General features: G+C 46.6%; 1 pseudogene; it reads right to left on the bottom strand.

The window, feature by feature from the left end:
• Window positions 1–4,910: 4,910 nt before the first annotated feature.
• LOC102283690 (RING finger protein 11 pseudogene) lies at window positions 4,911–5,342 on the bottom strand (annotated as a pseudogene).
• Window positions 5,343–14,017: the final 8,675 nt, after the last annotated feature.

The raw sequence follows: 14,017 nt of genomic DNA, 5'->3' as shown, positions 1-14,017 counted from the left end.
CAGTGGGGACCACAGTCAGTGTGGTCCCACAGGCCCAGTGAGCCCAAGTGTCAGATCATAGTGAGGGAAAGATTGAGGCCGTACAGAGGAGCAGAGTCAGGCTGTAAAGACGGCCAGCATCAGGGCCCAGAGAGAATCAGACCCAGGGCTAGTGAGGGCGAGAGTCAGTCACTAAGACCGTGGGAGATGGATCCTAATGAAGACGAGAGGAGGCACTAGTTAACACGAGAGACAGCCCTAATGAGGATGAAAGTCATGCTGCAATGAGCACAGTCAGGCCATAGTCAGAAACAGAACCACGGCCCAGTGAAGACCAGTGTCAAGCTCCAGTGAGGAAAAGAGTCAGGCCCCAGTGAGACAAAGAGTGAGGCCTGAGTGAAGTGAAGAGTCAAGCCGTAGTGAGGCAACATTAGGCAGCTGGGTGGCAAAGAGTCAGGCTGAAGGAAGGACAAGATTCAGGCCCTAGTGAGGGTGAGAGTCACACCCTAGTGAGGACCGGAGTCAGGCCATAGTGAGGACCAGAGACATGCCCAGTGAGGACCAGAGTCAGGGCTCACTGAGGAAAAGAGTCAGGCAGAGAGGAGAGTCAAGACATACACAGGGCATGAGTCAGGCCGTTGGGAGGACCAGAGTCAGCCATAGAGAGAATTAGAATCAGGACCCAGTTAGGACCAGGCTCGGGACCCAGTGAGGGCCAGAGTCAGGGCCCAGTGAGGCAAAGAGTCAAGCCGTAGTGAGGGAAAGAGTTAAGCAGTAGTGGGTTCAGAGTCAAGTCATAGAGAGGACCATGGTCAGGTCGTAGAGAGGACTAGAGTCAGGACCCAGTGAGGACCAGACTCGGGGCCCAGTGAGGCAGTCAGGCGCAGTGAGGACCAGAGTCGGTAGGAGAGCACTACTGTTGCCATAGAGAAAGCTGGTGTGAGAGCTCAGTGCAGACCATACTCAGGGCCCAGGGAGACCAGAGACAGTGCACAGTGAGGAGCCTGTCAGAGCACGTCGAGAAGCAGTGTCAGGAAATAGACAGGAACAGAGTGAGGCTGTAATGAGGACAGAGTGATCCATAGAGAGGACAGAGTGATCCACAGTGAGGAGAGAGTGGTCCACAGAGAGGACAGAGTGATCCACAGTGAGAGAGTGATCCACAGTGAGGAGAGAGTGATCCATAGAGAGGACAGAGTGATCCACAGTGAGGAGAGAGTGATCCACAGAGAGGACAGAGTGATCCACAGTGAGGAGAGAGTGATCCACAGAGAGGACAGAGTGATCCACAGTGAGGAGAGAGTGATCCACAGAGAGGACAGAGTGATCCACAGAGAGGACAGAGTGATCCACAGTGAGGAGAGAGTGATCCACAGAGAGGACAGAGTGATCCACAGTGAGAGAGTGATCCACAGTGAGGAGAGAGTGATCCATAGAGAGGACAGAGTGATCCACAGTGAGGAGAGAGTGATCCACAGAGAGGACAGAGTGATCCACAGTGAGGAGAGAGTGATCCACAGAGAGGACAGAGTGATCCACAGTGAGGAGAGAGTGATCCACAGTGAGGACAGAGTGATCCACAGTGAGGAGAGGTGACAGAGAGGACAGATCCATAGTGAGCATAGAGTGATCCACAGTGAGGAGAGAGTGATCCACAGAGAGGACAGAGTGATCCACCATGAGCAGAGTGATCAGTAGTGAGCACAGAGTGATCCACAGAGAGGACAATGTGATCCATAGTGAGCACAGAGTGATCCATAGTGAGCATAGAGTGATCCATAGAGAGGACAGAGTGATCCACAGTGAGGAGAGAGTGATCCATAGTGAGCACAGAGTGATCTGTAGTGAGGACAGAGTGATCCACAGAGAGGACAGAGTGATCCACCATGAGCAGAGTGATCAGTAGTGAGCACAGAGTGATCCACAGAGAGGACAATGTGATCCATAGTGAGCACAGAGTGATCCATAGTGAGGACCAGAGTCAGGCCCTAGTGAGCAGAAGGGTCAGGTGCTTGTGAGGAGTCATAGTGAGGACCAAAGTCAGGCCTTTGGGGACCAGAATCAGGGCCCTGTGAGGATCTCTGTCAGTCCCCAGTGAAGAAAGAGTCAGGACCCAGTGAGGTAAATAGTCGGACCAAAGTGAGGCAAAGATTCAGGCAATTGTGAGGCAAAGAGTCAGGCCATTGGCTGGAAAAGGTCAGTTCAAAGAGCAGACCAAGGTTAGGCCATAGAGAGGACAAGGGCTAGGCTGTAGTGAGTGCCAGGGACAGGCTTACTGAGAACCAGGGTGAGGCTGTAGTGAGAATCAGTGAGGCCATAGAGAGGACCAGAGTCAGTCCACAGTGATGAGAGTCTGGCCCTAGTGAGGACAAGGGTCAGTCCATGGTGACGTTGACAGTCAGGCCCTGTTGAGGGCCAGAGTCAGTCCATGGTGATGACAATGATCAGGCCCCAGTGAGGACCAGAGTCAGGGCCCAGTGAGGAGAGGACTCAAGGCACAGAGAGGACCAGAGTCAGCATCCAGAGAAGACGAGTGTCAGGATGTGGAGAAGACAAGTGTTTGGCCCTAGTGAGGATGAGAATCAGGTCTTAGTGAGGAGCTGTGTCAGGTCATATAAAGACAATGGTCAGGCTGTAGTGAGGACCTGTATCAGGGCCCAGTGAGGACTAGAGGAGTCAGACCCTAGTGAGGAAAAATAATAGCTGTGGATGTATCTGGTGATGGAAGTAAAATCCAATGCTGTAAAGAACAGTATTGCACAGGAACCTGGAATGATAAGTCCCTGAATCAAGGTAAATTGGAAGTGGTTAAACAGGAGATGGCAAGAGTGAACATCGACACTTTAGGAATCAGCGGACTAAGATAGACTGGAATGGGTGAATTTAACTCAGATGACCATTATATCTACTACTGTGGGCAAGACTCCCTTAGAAGAAATGGAGTAGCCCTCAGTCAACAAGAGTCTGAAATGCAGTACTTGGGTGCAATCTCAAAAACAACATAATGATCTCTGTTCGTTTCCAGAGCAAATTGTTCAATAAGACTATTACTGCTGATGAATGATGTAGGAACACCTTCATGTGAGATAAAAATGAGGAAAATATGGAGGTGTATATGCTTGCTAGCTCACAGCGATCAGAAGCTTCAGTTTGCTCCATGGTTCTAAATCATCATTGCAAATCCAAGTCAAACCTCTGCAGGGGTCATTCTGAACAGTCTTGACTCCCTCCTGCACTGGGGTCTCCAGCGGTATCACGCCCTCATCTCTTTTACCTTGTTTTTTTTTTTTGTAGATTCTCTTAGCAACCAAATGTCACCAGAATCTATTACATAGAATTATTTCAATGACTTATTCAATATTCAGTGACTTAAGTGGGAACAACAGCACCCACCTGCAAATTTACCTCTTAAAATCCACTGCATCAGAGATTTCCCTACTTATCCAGTGGTTAAGAACCCGCCTGCCAATGCAGGAAACATGGGTTTGATCCCTGGTCTGGGAACTAAGATCCCACATACCTCGGGGCAACTAAATCCATGAGCCAGCATCAACAAGAGAAGCCACCACACTGAGAAGCTTGTGCACCAGAAGAAGGGAGTAGCCCCCGCTTGCCACAGCTAGAGAGAGCCCTTCAGCTGCAACAAAGACGCAGCTCAGGGAAAAAGAAAAGAAAAAATCCCCTGCACAAAAATGTAACATGGGTGTGAGTTATGATGCTACAACCATGAGTTGTTTAGTCCCTAAGTCGTGTCTGACTCTTTGCGACCCCATGGACTGCAGCACGCCAGGTCTCCCTGTCCATCACCAACTCCTGGAGTTTGCTCAGACTCATGTCCATTGAGTCAGTGATGCCATCCAACCATCTCATCCTCTGTCACCCCCTTCTCCTCTTGCTCTCAATCTTTCCCAGCATCAGGGTCTTCTCCAATGAATTAGCTCTTCACAACCATAAGAGATAAAGACAAATAAAAAGAGGAAAATTTTGAAAGTTCAAACTTTAAGTATTTGCTTTGGTAGGAAAATGTAAATTGATAAGGCTTGTAAAGTGGAACTGGAGTGAAGCTGGCTGACTTCCAGTTTAATGGAGAACTATCTTCCCTTGGGCTTCCCTGGTGGCTCAGACGGTAAAGCGTCTGCCTGCAATGTGAGAGACCCGGGTTTGATTTCTGGGTCAGGAAGATCCCCTGGAGAAGGAACCGGCAATGCACTCTTGCCTGGAAAATCCCATGGATGGAGGAACCTGATAGGCTACAGTCCATGGGGTCACAAAGAGTTGGACACGACTGAGCGACTTCACTTTCACTTTCAAACACAGCTAAAGTGCCTGGACACGCCCTGATTACACAGATAATAAACCTGCTCAGGACTGTTCTTCCCTGGAACACTTTGTTCACCTGGATTGGATTTATAAGAGGAAAGGGTTAAGGGTCTCAAAATGATGGAGAACAAACGGATAAGACCATTTAGAAGGCTCAATTGAGAATAACATTCTTCAGGTATTCACTCATACATACTTAGATTTTATTTTAGTTCAGTTGTATAAATTGTAACTTTTCATAAAACTGTGGCCTAAATGCCAGCAACTTTTAAGTTGGATGGGGGAGAAGAATCTGATTTCATTTAGGAAGAGTAACCACTATCTTTCCCTGAGGTTCAACAGATGCAATGCAACACGTAGAGCTGCTGAAACAGGGTGCACAGTTCTAGCAAGAGGACAATGCTAAGACGTCATTATACCTCTCAGCACTTGGTCAAGGTTCACCCGCTATTTCTCCCTATCTTTCTAAAACATTAGAAACGGTTCCCGGACATCTGCCACATTCCAGGAACTTTTAATAAACCTTTGTGCACGATTTAAATTCCTAATCCCTGGCTATCTGGGCACAGTACGGAACATGGAAATCAGTAAAAATGATGGGTCCCTTGCAATCACACCAGGGGTCTGGGCTCAAGAGCGTCCTCAAACAAAGGCTGCGCGGCGTCCGCGGGCCCCCGGCAGAGCGGGCAGGTGAAGGACCGGGTCAGCCACTGGTTGATGCAGTCCAGGTGATACACATGCTTGCAGGGCAGAGGCCGGATGAGGTCCCTGGGCACCAAGTCCATCAGACAGACCGCGCACTCGGTGGTCTTCGTCTCGCATCCATCCCTTCCGTACACGTCTCGAGGTGGGCTCTGAATGAGGCGGATCCTTCGACGGAAGGTCAGCGGCGCTCCCGGCGGGGCTGCCCCCGCCCCGCGCCGCTCCGGACCCCGCGGTCCCCCCGCCCCCGGGCCGTCTCCGCCTCTGCGCTCGCGGAGGGGGGCCGGAAACCGAGGGACCGGCCGGTCGTCCCCGGTGCTGGAGCCGATGCAGTTCCCCATCTTTCAGGCCTGGGGGTGAGGTCCCTGTCCGCTGCTGACAGCCGGCTCTGCAGGACACCTCCTGGTTCCCAGGTCTGGAGAAGAAGGACTCAAGTTACTTCAGTTTCTCCTACCTGTGTCTCTAAACTGACAGGGAAAGAACTGTCGTCTGGACTCCAGCTAGACTGAAGAGCTATCAGCTCCATTCTGTTATTGTTTTAGTGGCTCAGTCTTCCAACTCCTTGCAACCCCATGAACTTTAGCCCCCAGGCTCCTCTGTCCTCCCGGCAAGAATACTGGAGTGGGTCGCCATGCCCTCTTCCAGGGGATCTTCCCCACCCAGGGATCAAACCAGGTTTCCCGCATTGCAGGCAGATTCTTTACCATCTGAGCCATCAGGAAAGTCCATGAATACTGGAGTAGGTAGCCTATCCCTTTTCCAGGGGATCTTCCCAACCCCGGAATTGAACCGCGGTCTCCTGCACTGCAGGCGGATTCTTTACCAGCTGAGCTACCAGGGAGTCTTGAATGCTTACCAGGATCCAAATCTATAGAGAAGATGACAAAGCCAGTTCTCTGCTGGGGTCACTGTCACCATGGAGTGTCTCTCTAGAAACTAAGCCCCTTTCAGATGGTGAGCTCTTATATGCAGCTTAACCCCATCATTGATATAACCTCATCAGGTATGGAACCCTTTGGGTCACATAATCTCATCATGCAGGTAATCCAGGGCAGCCACCTGAGTAACCCACCTGGATACCAGTCAGAACAAATCTAATCGACCCCACCTCTTTAATAAAGTATGTCCCCCAGGCACAGAACATGGCAATGATACAATTATGGAAAACTGGCATTTCCTGGAATTCTGCTCCTTCAGTCTGCCAGACAGAGTGGCCATCTCTGTTTTGTGAGTGGCCAGTGGCCTCACTGCTTTGTGAGGTTGTGTTGTCCTGATGCAGCTAGAGACTGTTACTAGTTCTTAGCAGCAGAACCATCCTACTCCTCATTCCCAAGACAACACCTAAGCTACCAGCATCCTCTCAAGCCAGGATGGCAAAAGGAGAAATGCTGGCGCTGTAAAAAGATACAGTTTTCAGGGCTCTGGAGCACCCCATGTCGTACTCTAAGTCTGAGAAAACCATCCGGCGTGGGTCTCTTCAGATCACACTTAGCTGCTGTACCTAAGGACCAGAATATTCTCCAAGCTTCAAAATACTGCAGAATCCTGAAATAAATTATCTAGTTGTATAATTGATCTTCCTGTAATGTCATTTTTCAACTCATTTATTTTCCAATAATATTAAAAAATTTGGCAATCATAGGACACAGGTTAAATAATAAATCATAAATTACCTTTGAAGAAAAATCAAGCTAGATCTTTTCATTTTCAGTTCAGTTCAGTTGCTCAGTCGTGTCCGACCTCACTCCAGCACGCCAGATTTCCCTGTCTATCACCAACTCCCAGAGTCCACCCAAACCCATGTCCACTGAGTCAGTGATGCCATCCAATCATCTCATCCTCTGTTGTCCCCTTCTTCTCCTGCCCTCAATCTTTCCCAGCATCAGGGTCTTTTCCAGTGAGTCAGCGCTTTGCATCAGGTGGCCAAAGTATTGGAGTTTCAGCTCCAACATAGATCCTTCCAATTGGATCTCCTCGCAGTCCAAGGGACTCTCAAGAGTCTTCTCCAATACCACAGTTCAAAAGCATCAGTCAAATGCTCAGCTTTCTTTATAGTCCAACTCTCACATCCATACATGACCATTGGAAAAACCATAGCCTTAACTAGACAGACCTTTGTTGGCAAAGTAATGTCTCTGCTTTTGAATATGCTGTCTAGGTTGGTCATAACTTTCCTTCCAAGGAGTAAGCATCTTTTAGTTTCATGGCTGCAGTCACCATCTGCAGTGATTTTGGAGCCCCCCAAAATAAAGTCTGACACTGTTTCCACTGTTTCCCCATCTATTTCCCATGAAGTGATGGGACTGGATGCCATGATCTTCATTTTCTGAATGTTGAGCTTTAAGCCAACTATTTCACTCTTGTTGGGAGCCGGTGTGAGGACCTCCACCCATGGCAAAGGTCATGAGGAAGGAGGCTCGACATACGCAAAGGCGGGATCAAGTCTCAGGAGTCCCCCTGGAAATCCTCGAGCATCTACCCCCATAACCAGAGCCTGCCTACTTTACTACTTTGTGCTCTCACCTACACCTCTGACTTTACGGGGGGCTGTCCCCCACCACCTCTTTCGGAGAAGGAATTAACTTACAGCTCCAGTTAATAAAAACTCCTGGGCATGACAAGAGTGTTTTAACCTACAAACTCCTTTGAAGGTTCTCTAGCCTGCCTGACAGGCTTGTCCGGCCACATGTGATTGCTCACAGCCTCCCAACCGTGAGAGGCACGAGATGCTTTAAACCTTCTAAAAACAGATTCCTTAGAAAAGTTAGAAAACCATTAGTATAAGTAGTGGGCTGATTAGAAATTGTATTGGTGAAGGGTTTTTCATTTGTTGAGCCAATGTTTGTTGCTAAGTCTCCACATCCCCTGCCCTTACACACATTAATGAATATATAGAAGAAATAAGTATTAACCTTCAATATTAATCACGTTGGACCATCACGTTAGACTTTAGGTTAAGTAAATTCTTTCCTTAACTAAAACCCACTACATCCTCACCCTATAGGAATGTAACTTTATCTGGTACCTTCGGAAGGTGGAGTCTTTTTTAAGAATAATCACCCCTGGAGAAATAAGTGTCCTGGTTGACTGACCGCTGTCACAAGGAGAGGGTCATAAATTGTCTGCAGGCCCCCTGGCCAGAAGATGATGTAATACCCCTAAGACCTCTGTATACATTTGTATGAAGCACCTGACTTTGATAAAAGTCAGGACTGCTGACCCCATGTGACTTTTGCATAACATCTCAGTGTATAAAAGTAGACCATGGAAAATAAAGAATTGGGATCAGTTTCTCGAAATACCAGTCTCCCCATGTCGCTCTCTCTCTCAAACTCTGGCCGAGTCTCCATCTGGAGCACGGAACCCACCAAGCTTACTAATTTTGCCTGGGCTTCTAAGATCTGACCGGGGAGGCCTCAGTGTCTCCTCTCCTTCGGGAGAACGGAAGGACGCCTGCAGCCTATGTAAGTGGTGCAAACTTCTTGTCTTGAAGTTTTATTGGTCTCCCGCGTAAACCAAGCTACTCAGCCTCTTTTCTCCACTGAATTTTCCTACTGAGCTATCCTCATTCTATTACTCTTTACATCTCTAATTAATATCTAATTGAAGCTATTGTATCCTGATCCTCGCCGATGCCGTCCCCGCTTCGAACTCCCTGGATAAGCCGGGGCTGGACCTCGGCACACTCTCCTCTCTCACTTTCATCAAGGGATTCTTTAGTTCTTCTTCACTTTCTGCCATAAGGGTGGTGTCATCTGCATATCTGAGGTTATTGGTATTTCTCCCGGCAATCTTGATTCCAGCTTGTGCTTCATCCAGCCTAGCATTTCTCATGATGTACTCTGCATAGAAGTTAAATAAGCAGGGTGACAATATACAGCCTTGACGTACTCCTTTTCCTATTTGGAACCAGTCTGTTGTTTCATGGCCAGTTCTAACTGTTGCTTCCTGACCTGCATATAGGTTTCTCAAGAGGCAGGTCAGGTGGTCTGGTATTCCCATCTCTTTCAGAATTTTCCACAGTTGATTGTGATCCACACAGTCAAAGGCTTTGGCATAGTCAATAAAGCAGAAATAGATGTTTTTCTGGAATTCTCCTGCTTTTTTGATGATCCAGAGGATGTTGGCAATTTGAGTTCTGGTTCCTCTGTCTTTTCTAAAATCGGCTTGAACATCTGGAAGTTCACGGTTCACGTATTGCTGAAGCCTGGCTTGGAGAATTTGAAGCATTACTTTACTAGAGTGTGAGATGAGTGCAATTGTGCGGTAGTTTGAGCATTCTTTGGCATTGCCTTTCTTTGGCATTGGAATGAAAACTGACCTTTTCCAGTCCTGTGACCACTGCTGAATTTTCCCAATTTGCTGGCATATTGAATGCAGCACTTTCACAGCATCATCTTTCAGGATTTGAAATAGCTTAACTGGAATTCCATCACTTCCACTAGCTTTATTTGTAGTGATGCTTCCTAAGGCCCACTTGACTTCACATTCCAGGATGTCTAGCTCTAGGTGAGAGACCACACCATCATGATTATCTGGGTCATTAAGCTCTTTTTTGTACAGTTCTTCTGTGTATTCTTGCCATCTCTTCTTAATATCTTCTGCTTCTGTTAGGTCCATATCATTTCTGTCCTTTATCGAGCCCATCTTTGCGTGAAATGTTCCCTTGGTATTTCTAATTTTCTTGAAGAGATCTCTAGTCTTTACCATTCTATTGTTTTCCTATATTTCTTTGCATTGATCACTAAGGAAGGCTTTCTTATCTCTTCTTGCTATTCTTTGGAACTCTGCATTCAAATGGGTATATCTTTCCTTTTCTCCTTTGCTTTTCACTTCCCTTCTTTTCACAGCTGTTTGTAAGGCCTCCTCAGACAGCCATTTTGCTTTTTTGCATTTCTTTTCCATGGGGATGGTCTTGATCCCTGTCTCCTGTACAATGTCACGAACCTCATTCCATAGTTGATCAGGCACTCTGTCTATCAGATCTAGTCCCTTAAATCTATTTCTCACTTCCACTGTATAGTCATAAGGGATTTGATTTAGGTCATACCTGAATGGGCTAGTGGTTTTCTCCACTGTCTTCAATTTCAGTCTGAATTTGGCAATAAGGAGTTCATGATCTGAGCCACAGTCAGCTCCAGGTCTTGTTTTTGCTGACTGTATAGAGCTTCTCCATCTTTCGCTGCAAAGAATATAATTGATCTTATTTCAGTGTTGACCATCTGGTGATGACCATGTGTAGAGTCTTCTCTTGTGTTGTTGGAAGAGGGTGTTTGCTATGACCATTGCGTTCTCTTGGCAGAACTCTATTAGCCTTTGCCCTGCTTCATTCTGTACTCCAAGGCCAAATTTGCCTGTTACTCCAGGTGTTCCTTGACTTCCTACTTTTGCATTCCAGTCCCCTATAATGAAAAGGACATCTTTTTGGGGTGTTAGTTCTAGAAGACCTTGTAGGTCTTCATAGAACTGTTCAACTTCAGCTTCTTCAGCATTATTGGTCGGGGCATAGACTTGGATTACCATGATATTGAATTGTTTGCCTTGGGAATGAACAGAGATCATTTTGTTGTTTTTGAGATTCCATCCAAGTACTGCATTTTGGACTTTCTTGTTCACCATGATGGCTACTCCATTTCTTCTCTGGGATTCCTGCCCACAGTATTAGATATATTGGTCATCTGAGTTAAATTCACCCATTTAGTCCATCTTAGTTTGCTGATTCCTAGAATGTCGATGTTCACTCTTGTCATCTCCTGTTTGACCACTTCCAATTTGCCTTGATTCATCGACCTGACATTCCAGGTTCCTATGCAATATTGCTCTTTACAGCATCGAACCTTGCTTCTATTACCAGTCCCATCCACAACTGGGTGTTGTTTTTATTTTGGCTCCATCCCTTCATTCTTTCTGGAGTTATTTCCCCACTGATCTCCAGTAGCATATTGGGCATCTACTGACCTGGGGAGTTCATCTTTCAGTGTCCTATCTTTTTGCCTTTTCATACTGTTCATGGGTTTCTCAAGGCAAGAATACTGAAGTGGTTTGCCATTCCCTTCTCCAGTGGACCACATTCTGTCAGACCTCTCCACCAAGACCTGTCCATCTTGGGTGGCCCTACATGGCATGGCTTAGTTTCATTCAGTTAGACAAGGCTGTCGTCCATGTGATCAGATTGGCTAGTTGTCTGTGATTGTGGTTTCAGTGTGTCTGCCCTCTGATGCCCTCTCGCAGTACCTACCATCTTACTTGGGTTTCTCTTACCTTGGATGTGGGGTATCTCTTCACGGCTGCTCCAGCAAAGTGCAGCTGCTGCTCCTTACCTGGGACATAGGGTAGCTCCTCTCAGCCATGGCCCCTGACCTCAGGCATGGGGTACCTCCTCTCGGCCACTCTTGTGCGCTGTCGCAGCTGCCTGTGCTTGCTAGCTTGCTAGCGGTTTTCATTTTAGATACAGATATTTGATTCCAGGCAGATCATTTTATAAAACCCTGTAGGGTGTATTGTATTCATAGCAACCATTTCGTGTCATCTATGCTCAACAAACATGGTTCGCTTTTACGTTCCTGTGTCTTTACAGCCTGACTTAAGCTGTAGCATTCGTGAGGCAAATGATTTTTTTTTTTTCCTAGAAATTAATATATAAGCCAGAAGACTCTGAACAAGGCCCATGCCATTTAGGAAGAATTAGCCTGAAATATAGGAAGGACATATTTTCAACTACTTTGGAGTTTAAAGGCTAGTTTAAAAGGGAAAATTTAAGGAAACAAAAATACCCTCTAGACATGATTCTGAAGGAAAACATTTGTGGAGCTGGGGAATAAAATAATAAACACACAGTAGTGAAATTAGTAAAATTTTATTTCAGCAGTTGGAAATAGGACTAAAGTTTTACAGTTTCTTCCCCCCATGGTGTCAGAACTTGGGTAAAGTGTCAGTGGTGAACAGAACCGCTGTGCCCGGGAGCTGAGGGCAGGCTGGCGGTGGGGCTGTGGGGCAGAGGTGGGGGTGCTGGCCTGGGCAGGGCAGCAGGACTGGGTTCTGGGCCCAGAGTCATGACAGGTCCAGAGGTTCTCCGTCAAAGGCATGTGGAAACCACTGAGTGAATTAATGATATAACTGCATTTGGTTTTGTGAATGAGATTTTCCCTTTGGAATGGAGTGAATTATTTCAGTTCAGTTCAGTCACTCAGTCATGTCCGACTCTTTGCAACCTCATGGACTGCAGCACACCAGGCTTCTCTGTCCATCACCAACTCCCTGAGCATGCTCAAACTCATGTCCATTGAGTTGGTAATGCCATCCAACCATCTCATCCTCTATCATCCCCTTCTCCTCCCGCCTTCAATCTTTCCTAGCATCAGGGTCTTTTCAAATGAGTCAGCTCTTCACAGCAGGTGGCCAAAGTATTGGAGTTTCAGCTTCAGCATCAGTCCTTCCAATGAATATTCAGGACTGATTTCCTTTGGGATTGATTTCCTTGCAGTCCAAGGGACTCTCAAGTCTTTTCCAACACCACAGTTCAAAATCATCAATTCTTTGGTGCTCAGCTTTCTTTATAGTCCAAATCTCACATCCATACGTGACCACTGGAAAAACCATAGCTTTGACTATATGACCTTTGTTGGAAGAGTAATGTCTCTGCTTTCTAATATGCTGTCTAGGTTGGTCATAGCTTTTCTTCCAAGGAGCAAACGTCTTTTAATTTCATGGCTTCAGTCACCATCTGCAGTGATTTTGGAGCCCAGAAAAATAAAGTCTGACACTGTTTCCACTGTTTCCCCATCTATTTGCCATGAAATGATGGGACCAGATGCCATAATCTTCGTTTTCTGAATATTGAGTTTTAAGCCAGCTTTTTCACTCTCTTTAATTTTCATCAAGAGGCTCTTTAGTTCTTCACTTTTTGCCATAAGGGTGGTGTTATCTGCATATCTGAGGTTATTGATATTTCTCCCAGCAATCTTGATTCCAGCTTGTGCTTCATCCAGCCCAGCATTTTTCATGATGTACTCTGCATATAAGTTAAATAAGCAGGGTGACAATATACAGCCTTGACATACTCCTTTCCCAATTTGGAACCAGTCTGTTGCTCCATGCCCAGTTCTAACTGTTGCTTCCTGACCTGCATACAGGTTTCTTTCTTTCTTTCTTTTTTTTTTGCATACAGGTTTCTCCGGAGGCAAGTCAGATGGTCTGGTATTCCCATCTCTTGAAGAATTTTCCACAGTTTATTGTGATCCATACAGTCAAAGGCTTTGGTGTAGTCAATAAAAGCAGAAGTAGATGTTTTTCTGGAACTCTCTTGCTTTTTCAATGATCCAACGGATGTTGGCAATTTGACGTCTGGTTCCTCTGCCTTTTCTAAGTCCAGCTTCAATTCTAAATCCACCTAAATCTGGAAGTTCTTGGTTCACATATTGTTGAAGCCTCGCTTGGAGAATTTTGAGCATTACTTTGCTAGTTTGTGAGATGAGTTTAATTAATTGTGAATTAATTCAACAGGGTATTATTGTATTTTAAGAAACACATGACAGACAATATTAGGGAGGCAACGGATGGACGAGAAAGAGGAAAGTAGAACCGACAAAGTGATTTTTTTTCTGATGTTACTGACCATGAATGAGGCAGTGCTAGGCATTGCTGTGGGTGCTGGGTATAAAGTGGTGGAAAAGTTGTAGTTTTTAGCCTTTGATGTATTTAAAATCTAAATAAACTGCTATTAAACCACAAATTACATTAGTATGTTAGCCTAAAGTACAATGTTTTCAAAGAGAACTAAATTCTTCATCTGGTTAGGCTTTGGCCAGCGTAGCGAAGCCTGTCTGGGGATGCGTTACCTGGAGCGCGTCAGTGCCTGGTCAGAGCAGTGCTGTGTGGCGGGGGCGACCGGGAGGGTGGGGGTGGGGAGCCTCCTCCCCAGGGGAGGGGTTCTGCACCTGGGCTGCTGCCCTGCCCCTGGTGACCGCTGAGGCCACCGGGTGGAAGACCAGAGGGGCGGGTCCCCTTGCTGATCTCG

Source organism: Bos mutus, chromosome 1 (genome assembly GCF_027580195.1).
Source record: "Bos mutus isolate GX-2022 chromosome 1, NWIPB_WYAK_1.1, whole genome shotgun sequence".
In the NCBI taxonomy this organism is placed as follows: domain Eukaryota; kingdom Metazoa; phylum Chordata; class Mammalia; order Artiodactyla; family Bovidae; genus Bos; species Bos mutus.
This window is presented reverse-complemented; position numbering and strand designations above follow the sequence as displayed.